Raw genomic sequence first — 4,776 nt, 5'->3', positions numbered from 1 at the left:
GCACGTGACCACGGAAGGCGGGGCCTCTGCTGCGCAGCCGCGGTATCAAGGTGCTGGCCGCGGGGCGCACGCGCCGCGGGATCCTAAAGCCTAGTCCTCGGGCTGGCCCGGAGCGATGCCGACGTTAGTTCGGGCATTATTCCCCGGAGCAGAAATCGGTTGGCATCACAGTCCCTCGGGTCAAAAGAGTTAGTGCGCCAAGATTATCACTAGAACTAAAAGCAAGGACGTCCACATTCTTACTCAAAGTGTCCTTTCTAGTTTAAAAAAACAACAACAAAAAAAAAAACCAAACTGTGATCTCTAGCATTAGCTGTCCTCCCTTAATTTTGCCTCCCTAATTTAAAAGCGATACCAGAGACCAGGCAACAAAAAAGAACAGATTCAGAGCTATCCCCTGGCTTCCCATTCGCCAATGAAACACCAAAACCTGCCTCACTTCCTAACCTCTAACATATTACAGATAACAGTATTGCTAGCTCAGCCTCAGAAACCAGACCACTTCCTCACTTGTCGCGCTTGTCGCTTTCTGCCTTGCATGGCTCTTTACCAAGAAAACTACAAGATTTGCACTCCACTCTACTTCAGGTTTGTGCTCAAATTAGCCTCAAAGAAGCCTTTCTGGCCGCCCTATTTAATTTTGATACTTGACGCTCTAGAGTCCCACTTCTTTTTTTTTTTTTGTCCTTATTGTACTTGTAGTATCATCTACCATATTCATATAAGTTAACTTAGGCTTTGTACTAGTCGGGGTTCTCTAGAGTCATAGAACTTATAGGTAGTCTCTGTATAGTAAGGGGATTTGTTGATGATTTACAGTCTGTAGTCCAACTCCCAACAATGGGCAGCAGCAGCTGTGAATGGAAGTCCAAGGATCTAGCAGTTGCTCAGTCCCACAAGACAAGCAGGCGGAGAAGAGAGAGTGAATCTTCCTTCTTCCAATGTCCTTATGTAGGTCTCCAGCCAAAGGTGTGGCCCAGATGAAAGGTGTGTGCCACCAAGCCTTCAACTCGGAGATCCCCCAGTCTTAATTTTCTGGAATTTATAGCCAATATGCTTCAAGATCCAGGTTAGAAATTGTATATCTCAGCCTCCAGATTAGGATCACAGGTGAGCCTTCCAATTCTGAATTGTAGTTCATTCCAAATATAGTCAAGTAGACAACCAGGAATAGCCACCACACACTTAGTGCTTATACTTACAGTAACACTCATACAATTAAGTACTTAATAAATACTTGTCTACCGTGGCAAGTTCCCCACCACACATCCCCTAAATAAAATGTAAAACTTTTTTTTTTTTTTTTTTTAAGGAATGGCAGTTCCTCTGGGAAAGGTGGGGGTCGTGGATAGAGGTTAGATAAGGGACATCAAATGCAATTAGGTAAGAGAAAGTACCTCTGGGGCTGGAGAGATGGCTCAGAGGTTAAGAGCACTGACTGCTCTTCCAGAGGTCCTGAGTTCAATTCCCAGCAGCCATATGGTGGCTCTGTAATGGGATCTGATGCCCTCTTTTGGCGTGTCTGAAGACAGCTACAGTGTACTCATATAAATAAAATAAGTTAATCTTAAGAGAGAGAGAGAGAGAGAGAGTACTTCTGATAGTCTATAGCATGTGCCACCATGCCCAACTTTAACTCATTTTTATGCTCATGAATATCCAGATTCCTGATACTATTATTTGTTTTGTTTGAGGCAGAGTCTCATGTAGCCCAGGCTGGCCTCAAACTCACTATGCAGATAGATGATCTTGAACTCCTGATATTCTCACTTCCATCTCTTAAATTCTGAGATTACAGGCCTGAACCACCAAACCAAGCTCTCAGACTGTCCTTTCCCTGTTTGAATAGTTTTGGCAGTTTTGGCAAAACTCAGATGAGGGCCTGCTCTGTAGGTAGAGGTGTCTTACAACGGCACCATTTTGCTTCCAGGATCCCCTAAGGCAGCAGGAAAAAAATTGACTCCTTGGAGTTGTTTTCGGGATTCCACAGGCACATAAACACAAATTTTAAAGAAAAAGAAATCTAAGACGGCAGACCAGACCTTGGGATTCAGCTCAGTAGTATAGTGCTTGTCTAGCATGCTTCAGATCCTGGGTGTGATGTCAGCACTACAATAACATCAACCATCTGACATATATGAGTTTATTTTGTACTCTTCTATTCATCCACATCTGCCCCTATCAAAACATCTATATTTCCTTTTTTCCTCCTGTTACCCCTTTGAAGAAGAGACTTCTATTTCCCCCTCCCTTCTCCTGTTGGAGATGGTGTTTTCTTCAGATTGTCTCTGAATTCCTGGACTTAGGTAATCTTCATTCTTTAGCATGAGCAGTTAGGTGTGAGTGTGTGTGTGTGTGTGTGCTCTCTCGAGTGTGCGTGCATGCCACCGTGAGTACTCAGGACTAAGCTTGGGTGCCACTGTGCCTCACTCTTTTTGTCATTTCCTAATGATGGAAACAATTCAGAAAAAAAAATATGGAGGAATCACAGGCAGTGGAAGACTAACACTATTTTAAATTCACTTGATTAAATACTGAAAATAAAACTGGCTCCTTGGGCTGGAGAGATGGCTTAGTGGGTAAGAGCACTGACTGCTCTTCTGAAGGTCCTGAGTTCAAATCCCACAACCACATGGTGGCTCACAACCATCCATAATGAGATCTGATGCCCTCTTCTGGGGTGTCTGAAGACGGCTAGAGTGTACTTACCTATAATAAATAAATCTTTAAGCTTTTACTGCCAGCACTGGCCAGCAGAGGATCTCTGTGAGACCCTGTTTCAACTGCAAAACTGGAATACATTAATCAGAACACACGGGGCAGGGAATCCATTTTATCCTTGAGAAATTTCCAGCACGATTATCAAGGACCTTTTTTGTCAGGAGATTCTTGTGAAAACTGAGATTGGAAAATCACCAAGAACATGTATTTGTCTAAAAATGGTACCGAAGACAGCAGTCTAAAATTCTGAGTTCTCAAGCTATAGCCTAGCACAGACCTCTCCCACTTTATTCACACGCAGATCTAGGTGAACAAGCTGTCAGCTGTTGAGCCAAAAATGTGATCCCAAATAACAAGCAGCTTTCTTGGGTTGTGCTGGATAAAAAAAAAAAAAAAAAAAAAAAAAGTGGAAATAGTCTGTAGAAAACCCCGCCCACCATGACCAGTGTTCTCAAATGCAGTTACTCTATCAAAATAGCGGACCTCAGTAGGCCGTGAGCATTTCGTGCTGTTCCGTGAGTTCCAGGATGCTGGTACTAGATGCTGCAGACAGGAAACTGGGCGAGCTGAGCAGCGCAGTCAGGCTCCCCCAGCTTGTCACTCAAAAGGCAGGCTTTATTGGGTTCTGTCACGCTACCCTAGCAGGGAAAGTGGGTTTTAGATTGTACTTTTCAAATGATTAAACCTAGCTTTTAGGGCATGGTGCCTCATGTCTTTAGTAAAGACTGGAATCCACTATTCAGGAGGCTGAGGTAGGAATGTTATGTGAGTCCCAGAGTCTAGGCCAGTCTAAGTAGTACAGCAAAAATCTCTCTCTTAAAGCCAATTAACTTTTCAATTACAAAAAACAAACAAAACCCTCATGCTATTGGGAAATTCTAATTTCCATCTTACTAGAAAACAACTGTACTTTCTAATGAGTCTACCACCAAGATATCTTCTAATTCTAGTGTCTGCTGGGGCTGGTGAGATGGCTCAGTGGGTAAAGATGCTTGCCACCAAGTCTGGCAGCCTGAGTTTGATCCTTAGGACCCACAAGGTGGAAGGAGAGAACCAATTCCCGAAATCTGTCCTCTGACTTCCTCAGGTGGCTGTGGCATGTGTATAGACACACAGATTACATAAATAAATGTAATTTGTAAAAGTTAGTTTTGGACTGGTAGTGGTGGTGCATGTCTTTAATTCCAGCATTTAGAGACAGAGGTAGGCAAATCTCCGAATTCAAGACTAGCCTGGTCTACAGAATGAGTTTCAGGACAGCCAGGGCCTCAGAAAGAAACCCTGTCTAGAAACAACAACAAAACAAACAAAACTATTAGAAGAAAACAGGGTTTGTCTTCATGACACTGGATTTGGCAATGAATTCTAAGATGTGATACCAAAAACAAGGGCAACAAAGCAAACTGGACATGGGAAACTTCTGCCATTTGGCTGGGTGTGGTGGCAGATGACAGTAATCCTAGACCTTGTGAGGCTGAGACAGGAGGATGGCCAATTTCAAGCCAGCCAAAGTCCTGTCACAGCAAACATCAAAGGAACCTACCACCATAGGATAAAAAGACAACCCACAGTGGGAGGCAACATCTACAGGTCAGGTACCTAAGGAAAGACCTGTCAACTCAGCAGCAGTGAGGACCCCCGCCTAAGGACTTGAATTCTTCCTCAAAGGAGGAACAGTAAACTCACAAGAGGGCTCAAGGCATTAGCCACTAGAAAAGGGACAAGCCTGTAATCTCAAGTGGAGAGGACAAGGAAGGTAGAGTGCAAGTTTGAGGCTAGCCTGAGCTAAGTCCCTAAATCAAGAATGAATAAAAACAAAAAGTGAAGGCTAGAAATCAATGTGTTACACCACAAGGGGGTGGTATTTATCCACTGGCCCTAAATTCTGTCCCTTGAAACTGTTATGCTCAGAGGATAGCATCCTGGGATGGGTGGCTAGCCCTCCTGCCTCTTCTCTGCCAGTCTTCTGCAGATGCTGGTGCCAACGCCCCAGATACTGGAGGTGTGTCTGTACGGAGACCAAGAAAGGAGGAAGCAGATGTCAGCAATGAAGGA

Source organism: Mus caroli, unplaced genomic scaffold, assembly GCF_978045245.1.
Source record: "Mus caroli unplaced genomic scaffold, Mus_caroli_1 scaffold_3, whole genome shotgun sequence".
Taxonomy (NCBI): Eukaryota; Metazoa; Chordata; class Mammalia; order Rodentia; family Muridae; genus Mus; species Mus caroli.
Note: the sequence above shows the minus strand (reverse complement) of the source record.